Source organism: Macaca thibetana, chromosome 7 (genome assembly GCF_024542745.1).
Source record: "Macaca thibetana thibetana isolate TM-01 chromosome 7, ASM2454274v1, whole genome shotgun sequence".
NCBI lineage: Eukaryota > Metazoa > Chordata > Mammalia > Primates > Cercopithecidae > Macaca > Macaca thibetana.
Window position 1 is genome coordinate 92103481 of NC_065584.1, and position 17609 is coordinate 92121089.

Consider the following 17609-nt stretch of genomic DNA (forward strand, 5'->3'; position numbering starts at 1 on the left):
ATCTGCTGGGCTTGAGGACTGCAGGGCTGGGCACGCGATTGAGTGGTCCGTGGGCGCTGTGGGAGCAGACGAGGGACGGCAGGGTCGGGCCAAGACTGAGGAGACACTCGCTGCAGGGAGCTGCGGGGACACACGCAGCAACCTTGGCCTTTCCAGCAGCAGTTTCCTTGGAGGATGAGGCCGTAATGGTGATAGTAATAAACACAGGGCAGCAATGAGAACGAACGCACTGAACTCTCATTGCACCTCTACGAGGGAGGGACTGTGGCGTCCCAGTACACAGGTGGGGAAGTGGAGGCACAGGGAGGCGGAGGCAGGATTCCAAACCAGGCCTTTGATTCCAGGCCTCGTTGCCTCCAAGCCAGAGGCCCTCAGGTCTGCAGTAGAGGTCCTAGGAGCTGTGGTGTCCCGACTGAGGGGTCTGCCTCAGCCTGGGGCCTTCTTGGGATGTGTCTCTCCTCATTGGCTCCAGGGGCAAGGAGGGGACCCAGGGTTCGCGACTGTTCCACCCGAGGCCCCACCTCCTCCCTCAGCGCAGCTTTGCAGACAATGGGGACTCCCAAAGGACAGAGCTTTGAATCCACCTGGAAGGTTTAAGAGAAAGTGCACAGTCGCCTATGCCCTACCCCTGAGACTGCTGACAGGCATCGCTGAGGGCTGCAGCTTTGGAATCAGGCATCTTCTGAGGAAGAGAAAGGCACCACAGCCACAGCACAGAAGACTAGGTGAGGGCAGTGGGAAACCTCTGGACCAGGAGAAGCGGCCAGCCAGAGCCGACCTGTCCATAGGGACCAGATGGAGAGAGGGAGGTGGATGAACATGAAATACAAGTGCAGGAAATTGCTGTGTAGACAGCACCCCTGGAGCTGAGTGAGGCTCCCGGCAGGGTCTCCTCTCAGTGACTGGCACTCCACTCACCTAATTGCTCAATCCGGGATGCCTGGGAGCTGCCCTCGCCCCTTTCTTGCTAGGTGTTTTCAGGCAAATGCTTCAACGAGCCCCTCAAGACCACCCCTCAAATGCCCCGCTCCTCAAGCCTCCCTCAGCTTTTGCTTTAGTGTTCCAGAAACACTAATTCAGGTTTCTGGTTTTACTTTCTCATAGGACCCTGTGTTAGGGTGTTCGTGTATTGTTATAAAGAAATACCTGCAGCTGGATAATTTACAAGCAAAATAAGTTTAATTGGCTCACAGTTCTGTAGGCGGTAGCGCATGGTACCAGCGCCTGCCTCTGGCGGGGGCTTCAGGAAGCTTCCAATCATGGCGGAAGGCAGGGGGTGGGGTGGGAAGTCAGCATCACATGCAAAGAGCAGGAGCAAGAGAGAGGGGGAGTGCCACACCCTGTTAAACAACCAGGTCTCAAAGACTCACCCACTGTGGTGGGGACAGCACCAAGCAAGCCATTCCCAAGGGATCCGCCCCCATGGCCCAAACACCCCCCACAGGCCCCACCTGCGACATTGGGGTTTACACTTAAGCATAAGATTTGGAGAGACAAGCAGCTAAATTATATCAGCCTCCCCCAATTTACTGTCTTAGATTTTTTTTTTTTTTAATTTAAGAGATGGGGTCTCACTCTGCTGCCCACGCTGGAGTACAGTGGTGCAATCAAAGTCCGCTGTGACCTTGAATTCCTGGGCTCAAGCGAGCCTCCTGCCTCAGTCTCTCTAGTAGCTGAGACCACACATGGGTAACACCACATTCAGCTAATTAATTACCTTTTTTTTTTTTTTTTTTTTTTAAAGAGATGGGATATCACCATGTTGCTAAGGCCAGTGTTTTAGATTTTTTTTGAACTTCTCCCTTATAGCTTTTAACAGTTTGCTATGACCCATCTACTGGTGTGATTTTTGGCCCGTCTCTCTGCTTCCCCCTCCTCCTCCCCGTTCCCCTCCTCCTCCCCTCATTCCCCTCCTCCTCCTCCCCATTCCCCTCCTCCTTCTCCCCATTCCCCTCCTCCTCTTCCCCATTCTCCTCCCCTCTCCTCCTCATCCTCTTTCCTTTCCTCCTCCTCCTCCTCCTCCTCCTCCTTCAGGCTGTAAGCCTCCTGAGACTGTCAGTTTTGCTCCCCACTGTGATAGGGCCTGGGGCAGCCCCTGGAATCCAGTGGGACTTGAGAAAATTGGCATCAGCCTTCTCCTGGGCCCCAAGCTCGTCCCCACCCCTGCTGGTCACACTTTGCTGTCAGCTTATGCTCTAGTGGTGGAACATTCTCTCCCTCTGCCTGCAGTTACTCAAAGATAAGATTTACAAGCAGACTACTTGACCGGGCACAGTGGCTTATGGATGTAATCCCAACACTTGGGAGGCTGAGGTGGGCAGATCGCTTGAGGCCAGGTGTTCGAGACCAGCCTGGGCACCATGCAGAAACCCAGTCTCTACTAAAAATACAAAAATTGGGTGAGTGTTGTGGCACACACCTGTAGTTCCAGCTACTCGGGGGGCTGAGGCAGGAGAATCACTTGCACCCAGGAGGCGGAGGTTGCAGTGAGGCGAGATCCGAGATCACACCATTGCACTCCAGCCTGGGTGACAGAGTGAGACTGTCTCAAAAAAAAAAAAAAAAAAAAAAAAGTGCAGAGCCTTTTTTTTTGGAATTAATTTTAAATTGACAAGAGATGCAAAAATGTAGATAGTACAAGGCACTCCTGTGTACTTTTTATTTCAACTCGCTTGTGGGTCATTTTTTTTCCTGAGCCATTGGAGGGTGAATTTTATGGAACATGGCCCTTTGCGCTTCAGCACTCCAGTGGGTATTTCCTAACAATGGAGATAACCTCTTATGTCATCACAGTGCAGTCACTGACACCAATTTGCATTGATGCAATACTTTCATCTTATCTACTGTCTGTATTCTAATTTTGCCTCTTGGTTTAATAATGACCTTTATAGCATCCCCCCTCCTCCATAGTACAGGATCCGGTTTAGGGGCAGATACTACATTTAGCTGTCATGTCTCTTTAGATTCCTTGATCTGGACCATTTCCACAGCATTTCTTTTGTCTTTTATGAGATTGGCATTTTCGAAGCATATAGTACTTCTGCCTTTAAAAAAAGAACCTTCTTTATTTTGTGTGTGTCCGATGAGTCTCTGTAATTATGCAGGAACAAGAACAGACGATTTTATTTCTTCTCAAGGTATCCCATGTGAAAGCAGATTTAAAATCAGAACCTTCTTCAAGTGCCTTCTCATAGCACAAGCTATTAATATTTTCATTTCTCTTTGCTACCATGGGATCTGTGCAAATGCTGGAACGTCAGGAGATGGCTCTCTTTCAATGTGGGCTCTGAAAAAAACTCATTTATTCTCAGCTGTGGTTGAAAGACCTTAATAAGCCTCCTGGCTTCGAGCAGGAAGGCCGGCTTTAGGCATGAGTGATGCTGGCAGTTCCCACGCTTCCCAAATGCCATTTTCCCTGTCGGTACTGCCCGAGCGGTGCTATAAAGTCGTCCCCACAGAGCAGCTGTGGCTGGGAATAATCGACCTTTTACCTCCGTGGTGGTTTCACTGCATCGTTTTCAAAAACACTCCAGTGTGCTGTACCACAGCGGGGATGCCAGGGAAACAGTTGGCACGCTCCCTTGCCCTCTGGGCCACCTCTCTGCACTTGGAGTGCTGCTAAAATGCTGATGTCCCAAGAAGAGGGGACACCAGAAGCTATTACTGGCCATTGGCTACTGAAGATGACCTAATAACTGGGTGTCCCTGGGGAGGATGGTGGAGAACTGGACCACAGGGGTGCATGGTCCCTGGGACTGATAGCAGCGGTGACACCCTCATAGACATCCTTTTCTACATGACTCTCACTGGTCCCAGAAAAGAAAAAAGGCATATCCTTGTTGATGCTTTAAAGTCTCCATTGAGACAGCAGCCAGAGGAGGTGGAAAGAGAACCACTGTTCACTGTTCAAGTCTTGGGTTCAAATCTTGACTCTGCCTCTGATGAACGAGGGGTTTTAACTGCTTCTGTGCCTCTTCGGTGTTCACAGTTTGTGGTGACGATAGAGGGGGTGATATAGGGAACGGGCATTGGGTCTGCTTAGAGTCAGAGCTTCCACAGTGCAGTGCGCTGCCTCCTCCTGCCTCCTGACTGCCTCTGTGCATTGAGATGGGGAGGCTGTGTCACCATGCCCCAGGCCACGTGGACACAAGTATCTGTGTGTTCTAGATTTGTTTTGATGACGTATGCTAAGAAGCTCAGATATGGGAATAATTGTCACCAAGAAACACCTTATCCTAATTACAGTTTCCTGCAAACGGGAGGCACGTTCACAAGAGGAAGCGCCGGGTTGGTCAGGGTGATTGGGTTGGGGAACATGGGTCAGAGGCCTTTATTGTGCTTTCCCTGGGGTGGAGCAGAGAGGCAGGGCAAGTAGTCTCAGGACTGGTGAATTTGAAGAATTTCCAGGTTCTGGGGCATCCAGGCTGTCCCTAGTTGTCTGGCACCTGGGCCTGGGGTGATTAGGGTGGATGAATGGTGGCCCAGGAGGGTGGGAACCCAATAAAGAAGGATGCTGGAGGGAGTTGTGAGATCGAGATATGTTTGTTTGCATTTGAAAAGCATACCTGGGGATAGGGGGCAATTTGTTGGCTGTCTTAGAGATTAGCTATCCCTGGAGGGGCAGTCCCTTGAGGGTCAGCAAAGCCACAAATGTGATAGCATCAGCATACAGAAATAAAAGGAATGAGGAGACATGGTTGATATGGGTACTTCCATCTCCTGCAAGGAGTACGCTCTGACTTTGGACAGCCCCCCAGGAGGCTGCTCCCTGGGTCTCTAAGGCTGTGGCTTTGTGTATGGTCTTCTAGAATGCATGCTTCACTGACACAAATATAAACTTCTTGGGTGAGCACAGAATGGCTGGATTCTTCATTCAAATGGGGATGCTTCCAGCATTCCATGAAGCTTGGCAGGCAGAGCAGTGCCTGCAGAGGCCTTGTCAAAAGCCTCTCTTCAATCTGTTTCTTGCTCAACAGGTCAGCCAGGGCAGTCACCAGGAGATGCCTGCCTGGGGTGGGTTGGGGAGGCCCAAGAAGAGGACTGATCCCTTTGGGAAGAGGGTGGTGAACTGGCTTTGCATGACAGCTTGTCTCAGTGGAGTTTACCTTCTCTCCGATGGCAAGTCCGAAGGGGAAGGAAAACATCGTACAGACCACTCTGGAATGTAAGGGCTCTGAGCTCACCAGGTTTTGTTTGCAACTGAGAATGAGGCCATCTCAGGTGACCAGCTCCAGCAGGGAACAGTAGAGTCAAGTGGCCCTGCACATTACTTCCTGTGTGTGTGTTTGTGTGTGTGCACTTGTGTAGGCTATGGGGTGGTCAAAACTGTTGTGAGCTCCAAGGGTGATGGTGAAGGTCAGTGTTGTGCAAGGCCACTCATGGGCCACAGTGGGTACACACTTGGGGTGGAGAAGGGAGGAAGACCACCTTTTTTGTGGCTCTCTGAAACCGAAGAGTTGAGGGCTACTGATGAGGATTGATGTTGTCTGAGTTCTGGGAGGAGCATCTGACTTGATATCAACAACTGGACTTGAACTGGAAAAATCTGGAAGGTTGGTGAAACACTTTGACAGAGAGACTACAGCGCATTGGTCAAGCCAAAATTACGGTGCCCCTTCATGCAGCCTTTTGTTTTTCCTTTTTTTTTTTTTTTGAAATGGAGTCTCGCTCTGTCACCCAGGCTGGAGTGCAGGGGCACGATCTCTGCTCACTACAAGCTCCGCCTCCCGGGTTCACGTCATTCTCTTGCCTCAGCCTCCCGAGTAGCTGGGACTACAGGCGCCCGCCACCACGCCTGGCTACATTTTTGCATTTAATAGGTGCATTTTCACCGTGTTAGCCAAGATGGTCTCGATCTCTTGACCTTGTGATCCGCCTGCCTCGCCCTCCCAAAGTGCTGGGATTACAGGCATGAGCCACCGTGCCCGGCCCATCCAGGCTTTAAGTTTCTCTGAGAATGTGCTATGTGACTTCCTCCCTCCTCCTCTTGGTTCCTTCTTTCCCTTTTCCCTTCCATTTCATGCATACTGTGAATCAGTCACTGTGTCTTAGGCACTGGGGACAAAAGCCCCAATGCTGGCCTGCGTGGAGTTTATAATCTAGACCAAGGTTCTTCAGCCTCAGCGTTATTTAGTGCTCTGGGCTGGGGAATTCCGCTGCCAGTGGCTGTCCTGGGCATTATGTGGTGTGCAGTTGCATCTCTGGATGCTACCTAGTGGATGCCAAAAGCTCCTCCCTCTGCTCCAGTATTTGGCAATGAACAAATGTCTCCAGGCATTCCCCAGTATCCCACGGGGTGTCACAGTCTCCCTGGCTGAGAACCACAGGTCCAGGGGGGAAAACAGCTAACCCATCAGCCTGGTCAACACAGCTTGCATAGCATGGCCAGAGTGCCCAGATGGGGCTACTCAGGAGTCTTCTCCTGATCAGAGTCTGGGGCAGTGGAATTTGCAGTAGGTGGTTAGTACTTACCTGTTGAGAAGGTAATTAACCACAGGTCCCCAAATAAAACCCCAGCCAGAAGAAGAACTTTTTTTTTTTTTTTTTTTTAAGACAGAGTCTCACTCTGTCATCCAGGCTGGAGTACCAGTGGTACAATCATAGCTCAGTGCAACCTCCAACTCCTGGGCTCAAGTGATCTTCCTGCTTCAGCCTCTGAGTAGCTGGGACTACAGTCACGTTCTACTGCACTTGGCTAATTTTTTAGTTAATAGTTGTTGTAGAGACAGGTTCTTGCTGTGTTGCTCAGGCTGGTCTCAGGCTGTTGGCCTAAAGGTATCCTTCTACCTTGGCCTCCCAAAGTGCTAGGATTACCGATGTGAGCCACCACACCCAACTCTCTTAGTATCATGGGGCGCTTGTCCTGGATTCTCTGCATTGGTTCCATCAATCAGGTATCTGTAAATAAGATAAAGAATAAAATGACTTCCCTTGCTAACCTCTTTCTGCTTTTCCTTTACCTTTACATAAACGCATTGTAGGAGAATGAGTTCATTTGGTGGCAGGCCTGCAACCAGAGGTTTTCTACTTTGGAGTAAACTTCGAATTCCCTTAATGTTTCTGTGGCCTTTTAAAGAGGAGGCAAAGAAGAGGGTCCTAATGGTTTTCTTTGTGTCTGATCCAGGGGAGCCAGCTTCAGCTTTTGCCAAGTGTTTGGTTGCATCTGACACTTGGAGAAGGCACATGCATCTGCTGCCCTGACATCCAGCAGAAGGAACCATCTGGCTCAAGAATCCATTACAGAAGAGGCCATCAGCACCCGCCACTTGTGTCTCCCCATGTCCAGCTGAGTTTCCTTCTCTCTGCTCAACTCTGAAGTGTTGATGGGTCAATCGATGTGGCCCTTGCCGTTGCGTCTCACGGGGAATTCCGATGAGGCGGCTGTCTGCCTGCGTGCATGCCAGCTAGCTCCTTGGTCAACACACAGTTATTTAAAGTGCTACAAGATACTGCTGGAAAGGATTTTCTCTGGCTCATTTGACTGTTGAAAAAGGCCACGCCTGCTTCAAGTTCCTCAAATACTCAGGGGGTAATTACAAGCATTTTTAGAAAACAAAACAGCCAAATGGAAAATTTTTGTTACAAAACATGCTTTGGCCACTTCAATAGTTGAAATGACAAGAGATTGGAAACCCCCTTAAGTGAGATCATGCTATTTTTGAGAACATATTCTTTAAGAGGAAAACTGTTCTAAATACTAACGATGGTGACAGTGATGCTGTATATGATAACAATGACAGATCCACATAATTTCCATTCCCGAAGGTCCCTTTCGGTCACTCAGGCTCCCAACCTTGGAATAATCTTTCTTTCCTGCATATCATCTCATGGTCAACTAGTTGCCAAGATCCCTAGAGTTTCCATCTTTCATCCCACATTGCTGTTTTTCTCCTTTCCATCCCCATCACCTTTGTTCGGTTCCTCATGTGTCTTTCCTAAACTTTGGCAAGGGCTGCTTAACCTGTATCCTTCCTCCCTTCTATTTTATCATTCACCTTTCAACCATTTCCCAGGAATTCCATTGTATTAGTTACTTATTGCCGAGTAAAAACTAGCCCAACATGTGTTGGCTAAAAACAACAAATATTTACTACGTCACATAGTTGCTGAGGGTCAGAAATTTGGAAACATCTTAGCCAGATGGTTCTGGTTCGTGGTCTTAGCCAGATGGTTCTGGTTCATGGTGTCTCATGAGGTTTAGCCAAGATGTCAGCTCGAGCTGCAGTCATCGAAGGCTTGACTGGGACTTAAGGATTCACTACCAAGATGGCGTACTTATATGGCTATTGGTAAGAGGCCTCAGGTCCTCCCTAGTTTTTGATAGGAGGTGTCAGTCTTTCATCACATGAGTTTCTCCACAGTGCTGCTTCAGTGTCCTTATGACATGGCAGCTGGCTTCCCCCAGAGCAGGTGATCCATGAGAGGAAGTGAGGAGGACAATGCCATGCCTTTTAAAATCTAGTCTTGGATGCCAGACACCATGTCTCCCTCATATTCTGTTAGAAGCTGGCCCACATTTTAGTTTAGAGGAGGGGAATTAGGTTCCACCTTTAGAACGGAGTGGTGTTGAAGAATTTGTGGACATACTTTAAAATGATCTCATCCCTTATGAAAACACTGCTGTCTGTATTTTCAGGGAATTTAGTCCACAAGCTCTTCCATGGTTGGTTTACCCGGTCTAGACAGACAGGCTGCTGGAAAAGTAACCCAGTCCTGCTGTATCTTTCCTTAAAAACCCTCACAGACTGTCCCGTGTTTAAAGAACTTAGCACAAAGTGCTCCTCCCACCCTCTGCGACCCTTACCTTTCCCTCCCTCCCTCCCTCCTTTCCTTTCCCTCCCTCCTTTCCTTTCCCTCCCTTCCCTCCCTCCCTCCCTCCCTCCCTCCCTCCCTCCCTCCCTCCCTCCCTCCCTCCCTCCCTCCCTTCCTTCCTTCCTTCCTTCCTTCCTTCCTTCCTTCCTTCCTTCCTTCCTTCCTTCCTTCCTTCCTTCCTCTCTTTCTCCCTCTCTCTCTCTCTCTCTCTTCTCTCTCTCTCTCTTCTCTCTTTCTTTCTTTTGATGGAATTTCACTCTGCCTCCCAGGCTGGAATGCACTGGCATGATCTCAGCTCGTGGCATCTTCCACCTCCCGGGGTCAAGCGATTCTCCTGCCTGTCTCCTGAGTAGGTGGGAATACAGGCTCCCACCACCACGCCTGGCTAGTGTTTTTTTTTGTTTTGTTTTGTTTTGTTTGAGACAGAGTCTCACTCTGTTGCCCAGGCTGGAGTGCAGTGGTGCAATCTCGGCTCACTGCAATCTCTGCCTCCTGGGTTCAAGCGATTTGCCTGCCTCAACCTCCTGAGCAGCTGGGACTACAGGTGCATGCCACCATGCCTGGCTAATTTTTTTGTATTTTTAGTAGAGACGGGGTTTCACTATGTTAGCCAGGTTGGTCCTGATCTCCTGACCTTGTGATCCGCCTGCCTCAGCTTCCCAAAGTGCTGGGATCACAGGCATGAGCCACCGTGCCTGGGCAATTTTTTGTGTTTTTAATAGAGAAGGGGTTTCACCATGTTAACTAGGCTCATCTCCAACTCCTGAGCTCAGGTGACCCACCCTTCTCGGCCTCCCAAAGTGCTGGAATTACAGGCTTGTAGCCACTACTCTCCACTGCCACCCCTAACTTTTAAGGTGATTGACATTTCTGGTCATATCTTCTCCTACTCCCCAAAGGGCAGCCTACCTTCTAGTTTACCTGGAAGCTCACTGTCTTCTGAACACATCCTGTGCTCCACATCCTGTGACTCCATCAATTCCCACTGCCCTCTGAACTCCTGCCTCTCCCTTACACTCATTTTTAATCACCAAGCCCTGCTGGCTTTACTTTCTTAATTAGTTCACAAATAGTTCCCCACCTCTCTCTCTGTCTTTCCAACTCAGGGTCAGACCCTTGGCTTCTCACCAGGAGTCCTGCAAAAGTTTCCCCTCTGGGTTCTCTCTCCACCTTTGCCTGCTTCCTCACCAATTTCTGGAGTTGCCCTGTGACCCATCTAAAGTGTGAATCTGACCACATTCACTCTTTGCTTAAAATCCTTTCCTGGCCTTGCACCAATGACTGGATAAAGTCCAGCTTCCTCGTGTGGAACCCAAGACCCTCTGACAGGTGCCCCAGCTGACGGTCCTCTCAAGACTCCCACATCTTGTTCTTGCAGCACTGCACCCCAGGCTGTTACAGACACACCGGGTGGTGTCCACTTTTTCCCTTTGCTTATTTCCCTTTGGCAGGTGAGATGAAGAGCCAGTGGGAAAGAAAGCTGCACAAGAGGAGCCCACATGAATGTAAGCCTCAAGAGCCTGAAGACATCTAGGGGAGCACTCAGCCTTCCACCTGGCGAAGAATGGGGCTCCTCAGTTAATTCTACATAGGCCTCAGAGGACGGGGTACATATGGATTCTGCAACCAAGGTGCTACTTAAACTCCCTAATGAACTTGACCTGGAAAATGAGGCTCTTTGCCGAGTCCCCTATAAGCCTGTCAGAGCTGCTACTAATAACTCACAGCATATCTGGCAGAGTAATATGCCCAGAGGAATTTCTGCTTTTCTGTGCATTTTTAAACTCACTTCCAAATTAGGGAAAGAAGCACTTCCTCACTTCTGTGCAAGAATCCACATTTCTGAATGGTTCCGCCCTGTTCTTGCCTAACACAGGCAGTATTGTGATACGATGTGGATGCCCAGTTAATATGAATACAGTTGACTTTTAAAGAGATCAGTAAGGGAATTCTGAGAGCTCCCTCACACTTTGCTAAATGCGAAACAAAGCTGTCTTCTGCAATGACCTTCCCCTTCTACTCAGAGCTGTTGCGTCTTGGGAAGGGTTTGATTCCTTTGCCTGGGAGTCATTCTTGTGGGCATCACTGTCCAGCGCTGGCATGAATGGAGCTTACTGGATGTTTCCTTTTCTTGTGGTGTGTGGTGCCCTTTAGTGTTATTTGCGAAATATTTTCCTTTGTTCCCACTCTGGCCACATGCTGGGGTTGCCCATCCTGGTCCTGTCTTGATTGGATGGTGTCAGTTGATTAGCTCACACCAATGATTGTGCATAGATCATGTCATCCACAGACTGGACATTTAATTGTAATTATGAGACCCTCCAGATCTCTGTTTCCTCCTGGCACTGGTGATCAGCACCATTTGAGATGGTAAATGTTCAGTAAGCCTGGATCTCTGAGCAGAGTCCCCTTGCTGACCTGTATCATGATTTTTAGCCCACTGAGATTTTGGAGTTGTTTGTTACTGCAGCACAGCCTATCCTGACTGATCTATAGCATTTGGCATTTTTGGTAACTTAATATTTACCATAACTTGGCTTGCACAAAGGCAGTGTGCCTTTGTTGCTTTGTCAATTCACAATTCTTGAGGAAATTTTCACTAATGACCCATTAGAATTTATTATTCTTTTCAAGGTTGGGAAGAGGATGTTGTGGACTAATATCTTTGGCAACTCAACCTAGTGCCAAGTGGTCTAATATCTGAGAATGACCTTGGCATTCTTTGTGAGGTTAACCCTTCCTGGCTTAAAAACAGATGCCCCAGCTTTGGCCAGGCCACTCCATGGTTAATATTGATAATAACAATTGATGGGGTGCCGACTATGTGCCAGTCACTGAGTATCTCTAATTATTACTGTAACTCTAAGCGAGGCTGTATCTTATTCCCATGTCTCAGATGATAACACTGAGGGACAACCAGGGAAAATCTATTTAAATAGATTGCCTAACCTCTCTTCGGTAGTGGAGCCCGGATTTGGTCCTAACTCTGGATGTAAAAGTCTATGTTCTTTTTTATTGCACTTAGCCAACTCTCCTTTGTAAATTTCTAGGAGAGGGATGAAAGGTGCCTCTGTCCTTAGGGATGTTATGGATGTTATCCTTGACGGTATTATCCCATTGATATTCTGTGTTTGGTTGGATGCCACATTTTTATTCATTCATTCATAAATTCATTCATGCATTCATCCACACACTAATTCATGCATTCACTCTTTCATAAATTCATTCACTCATTTGCTCATTCATTAACTCATTCATGCATTCATTAGGCTTTGATGAGAGTCTATCAGGTGCTGGGTTTTGTTTGGGATTAGGATTTAGACAAGGACTGGTTAGGATTTCTGTCTTCAACCTCAGTGGACTCACAGCCTTGCAACAATAGCTCTGTTTGTGCGCGAGTGTGTGTACGTATGTATATATATGTACACTATACATATGTGTACACCCAGAACTGTTCCTCCAGGGCTGTAAGTACATACATGTATTCACATATACATACATATATATACACATACATATACATATGTGTACACACACACACAATGTTATAGATATGTCCAGGGAAGTATGAGCCCACTGAGGAGGTGGTTTCTGGTCTAGATAGGATATAAAGCTGTGTCAGGGCTGGCTTCCTGAAGGAGATGATAGTTTTAGAGTTTTTTGTCTTCTATTTTTCTTTGAGAGTTTTTCACGCTCCCCCTGACCCTCATTCCACTAAATTCACAGCCTGAGGGTCAATGTCATTATCCCCAGCCATGATCCTTCTGTTTATGAGGGTCACAGTGTCCATGGCTTCTATCTTCCACCCTCTTCCCCTTCCTCTTCTCCTGCCCCCACTGTGGTGTCATTACTTCCCACATCTAGAAGGTTAATGGCCCCTTCCAAGGAATGGTGATATGGAATCCTAGCTCTTTGGGGGCATATATAGATTTTTTTTCCTCAAAGTTTGGCCTGTCACTTGCTCTTAATGGCTCGAAGTTGGTTGCAGAACTATCCGGCAGGAACAAATGAAAAGAACCCTCTGATTATGTGCTCCTAAGATGGCTGGGGTAATTTGAGCAGAAACGACTTTGCAGCTCTGGGGAAAAAAAATGTAATTCTCGTGTATGAAAAGCGTGAACCAGAGTTGCCATGTTCACTTCTTGTTTTTAAAGCCCCCACAGGCCAAGTCACATATCTGGGTCAGAGGGTCTATTGATTACCTGTCAGGCCTTGAGGTGTGAGTGATCAATAATACTAACCTACAGGAAAGGTGGCCTTGAATGCAGAAATCCCATCGTGTTGACCATCCGTTTTTTTCTGGTCTGTAAGTGCTTTGCAGAGAAGAAAAACTGTCAAACCTAGGGCCACAAATGACCCGAATCCTAAAACTGTTCCTACAAACCAAGGCTTTGGAAATGCCCCGTTCCAAAGGAAGCAGAGGCAGGTTGTTGGCGCTGTCTCTCAGCGTTTGGACAGTGGGGCAGACGGGGAGGCAGGGAAGTGAGGAGGCAATGGCATTGAGCAGGAGAATTCTTGAGGAATAGAGACAGAGGTCTCTCGCACCACAACCTTGACCTTTCATTAATGTTTAATCAGGTGCTTGGAGCAAAGCACTTTCAAAAAATCCTGAAAATCCATATGACTAATGAATCATTTTGTGATGGGAAGGCTGGCTTTGCCTGGATCTGCTTGTGAAGCTCTAGATGAACCCCTTTCTTTCTGCGGGGGGATCCCCTGCTCAGGGCATGCACCAGTTTTTTTTGTTTTGTTTTGTTTTTTTGAGACTGAGTCTCACTCTGTCACCCAGGTTGGAGTGCAAAGGCACCATCTTGGCTCACTGCAACCTCCTGAGTTCAAGCAATTATCCTGCCTCAGCCTCCCGAGTAGTTGGGATTACAGGTGCCCACCACCACGCCCAGCTAATTTTTGTATTTTTGGTAGAGACAGGGTTTCACCATGTTGGTCAAGCTGGTTTTGAACTCCTGACCTCAGGTGATCCACCCGCCTTGGCCTCCCAAAGTGCTGGGATTACAGGCGTGAGCCACCGTGCCCAGTCCATGCGCCAGCTTGTTATTGTGTGTCTGCCAAGGGGGCCGAGTCTGAGGCCTGTGTTGATGAGTCCATGTCATATGAAATGCCGTGGCTCTTGCAGCTACCTACCCAGTAACCAGTTTCCCTTCCTTCTTTCTAAGGGACTCAGATTTTGTTAATTCCCCTGCTCCTCCCTGGTACAGCCATGGGAAGCAGGAAGTGTGGTTGACCCCAGGTGACAGCTGAGTCGAGGGGTGAACACTGGACCTTCCTTGGCCCTATCAGAAAAGTGCTGGAGGCCACTCAGGTGGGAGGGGTTCTCACTCCTGCAGGATATGAGTGGTCTACTTTCCAGCCCACCTGGATGACACAGTCCACCTGCTTGATGGAAGGCTGCTGATGGAGCCATTGGTGGATCTCCAGGGGACCAGGGTGAAGATGACGTTAAGACCACGGAGGGCAGAGTATAATCCCTGAAGGCTCTGTTGAGTTAGTAGATCTACATCCTACCTGGGTGTCCTGTTTATAACAGGAAATAATCAACGTCCATATTTTAAAACAAGTCTGAATCCAGGTCGTCTGTTGCTTGTAGTTGAAAACATCCAAACTAGGCAGTGGTGGATACCATGGGCATAAGCTGCCATCCTGAAGTGTGGCCAGGCCGAGCTGGTGGACATTATAAAATCCACAAGTTGGGCCATCGGGTGTGGGAAGGGAGTCAGAATCACAGAATGTCTGAAAAGAAACGGCTTGTGTTGCCCACAGTAAAGCCAGTAGGGTTCATCACATATCTTGCTGGGGGTTCTTGGTGGGCAGTGTTTGGTAGGGAAAGAGTGTGGATGTTGGATGCCATAAACCTGGGTGGGCAGACTGCTAGATAGTCAAAATTGATCGACAATAACGGTTCCACTTGGGTGACATGCTTTAATGATTTGTCATGAACACACAACTGATGGATGTTACTCTCAATGGTGCTTTAAAATGGTTTCTTCTGTAGAAGCCAGCAAAATGTAGATGGTGAGAGAGCAACCTCTGGCACCTTCAGGTGTCTGGAATAGCTCCACACCTGGAAGCACAGGGCAGGAGAAAATGCACCTGGGGTAGGAGGAGAAGGAAGGAGTGACCCAGTTGTGCCTCTTCGCCCACCTCAAAGTCATCAGTCAAAACCTTAGACTTCCAGCCCCAGGTCCACCAAAAGTAAAATCTCTTGGGATAGGGCGAGTGTTCTCAGTAATTTTTTTTAAAGCTAAAGTCTTTGGGCTCCTGCATGGAGGACTCAACAGTAGTGGGAGCAGCAGGAAGATGACAGGATTCTGTCCATGTAATCCAGTTAGGGAGTAACTGTATGAGAGCGCACGTGTAGGTGTGTGTACGTGCACATACTTGCGTGCATGTTTGTGTGTGCACGCATGTGTGCAGTGTTCTTGTGTGCATGCGTGCTGTACGTGTGAGTGCGCATGTGTCTGGTGACTGAAGACAAGAAGGGCTGAAGGGGAAACAACAGAAGCCTGGAGATTTGGAGAAGCAACAAGGGCATCCCCATCTGCTCAGAAATGAAGAGCACAGGTGGCTGGGAGTGTTGGGGGTGGGAGAAAGCAGTAGAAGGTCCCCTTGTAGGGAAGGGGCCTCATAACCCCACACACAGCTTCCGGGACTCCTAGCAATTCCCCTTGCAGGAGAGAGATTATCTGCCTTCCTCTATGGATGAAGACATGGAAGGCAGGACTTTAGTGAGCAAGTCCCTCAGCTCACGAGTGAGACTCAGGAGGGGAGGGGAGAGTCTGGCAGGAGAGATGGTGTTTCTCACTGGCCTGTCTCTGAATGAGCTGTTGCTGCTTCCCGGGCCACTCCCTCCTCTGTGCCTACCTCAATTTCCCTGTCTTTCGAGACTCCAGGCGGTGGCTACCTTATCAATCTTCCTGCCCCTCCCCAAGGCCCAGGTTGGAGCCCCTCTCTGTGCTCATGAGGACTGGGGGCTTCCCCTACCCTTGCCCATGTCTTTGTATTGCTATCTCAACTTTAATGCTGGGCTTTTCTGGAGACGTTGGGATCCTTGAGGACAGAGCTGTGTCTTACCCACTGTTTTGCTGGGTCCCTTACTAAACAGGTACTTAGTGCTGGGGGTGGGTGGGCAACAGATACCCCTCGGCCTCAACGTTGTAGGTGTGGGCTCTTGGGAACTGTGTAGTATTTTTTTTTGTGTGAGTGTGAATGTGTGTGTGTGTATATATATATGAGAGAGTAAGAGAGATAGCCTGCATCATTCTGTACCACGTTCTACATATGTGTAGTCACAGTACCATTTACAGCACCTAGAATGTGGCTCTAGCATGTCGCAGTTTTCATCAGACTTGTGGGTGCCTAGGAAAAGAAGGAGAAAAGTTAGTGAGCAGCAGCAACAGCAGCCTGGGGCAGGGGAGGAGGTGCCTGGCCAGAAGCCCCAGAGGCACCAGTAGCTGATGGTGAACTGACCTTGTACAGGTTAAGCTGTCCCGGTAAAGCCTGAGTCAAGGGCTCAGTCTCCATTCAGGACAAACTTCTTTAGGGTGAGGAAGGGGCTCAGACAGGCTGGCCTTGGGATCTGCAGCCTCACCTTTCTTGTTCCAGAAACAGGGATTCTATTCAGAGTGGCTGGCCTTGAGGGGGTGTCCAGGAGCTCTGGGAACAGTGCAACTCTGACGTACACAATGCCTTTTTTTTAGCCCAAGGTTATGTGTGGTAAACTATGTATAACATACAATCTACCATCTTACCATTTTAAGTGTACAGTTCAGGATATTAAGTGCATTCACATTGTTGTGCAGCCACCACCAGCACCATCCATCTCCAGAACTCTTATTGCTTTGCAAAACTGAAACTGAAAACTGAGAACATGTGGGGTTTGGTTTTCTGTTCCTGTGTTAGTTTGCTGAGAATGATGGCTTTCAGCTTCATCCATGTCCCTGCAGAGGATACGATTTCATTCTTTTTTATGGCTGCATAGTATAATCTCCTTTATTTTTAAGGCTGAATAATAATCCCCTTGTATGTATGTATGATCCATCCAGTCATCCGTCGACAGGCATTTGGGTTGCATGATGCATCTTTAGTATTTCCATCATCAAATAATTAAATAAGAGGTTGGGGTCTACACATAGCATTTTTCTATACCATTGTCTCATTGATTAATTTCCCTGGAATTATATTCGTGTGGTTACCTTGATCCTTCTGTGGGAAAGGGCTTGGGAGGCAAAGAAAAGTATGAGTGTGTCTCTGATGTAACCCTTAGACTTCCCTGAGGCGGACAGTGGGTGGACATCTTAGGTTAATAGTGTCGCAGGTGTCTGTGCAGTGATGGGGTGTTTCTGCCGGAACCTACCCAGGTTCCCCATCTTGCCTTTTTTATCTGCCCTGGCCAGCGTGGGATGGTGCACTGCTGCTGAGGCTGGAGTTGGATGGCCTGGAACTGAGTGTGTGGCCTCAGGCAGGTGACTTTGCTTCTGTGAGCCTCTCTTTATTTGTGGTCCCCAAAGGTGGCTGTGGGAAAGAAATGGGAGAGCACAGTGTCTGAACAATAGGCCTTTTGTGATAAATGGTAGTTTTCTTCCTACTGCTCTCCCACTTTGTGATTATTAATTTAAGAGAAAAGATTACCTGATTTTTGGGGAACCACACACATGGTGATGCACTGGATGTTGTCACCCTGGTCAGGCTGGCTCCCCCCATCCCCGGACAGTTGGGATCTTTCTGAGAAGTCCATCTTATAACGCGTTTGTAGGACCTCCCGTAAGTGAGTCCCAATTCCA

At 48.5% G+C, this 17609-nt stretch overlaps 1 long non-coding RNA gene across 1 annotated transcript in view; it reads left to right on the forward strand.

Moving 5' to 3' along the window:
• Positions 1-534: 534 nt before the first annotated feature.
• Positions 535-17609, forward strand: part of LOC126958125 (uncharacterized) — a 103239-nt gene continuing 86164 nt past the window's right edge. Inside the window, exon 1 of the long non-coding RNA XR_007727116.1 lies at positions 535-725. This is a non-coding gene — a long non-coding RNA (uncharacterized LOC126958125). The remainder of the gene's footprint in view (positions 726-17609) is intronic.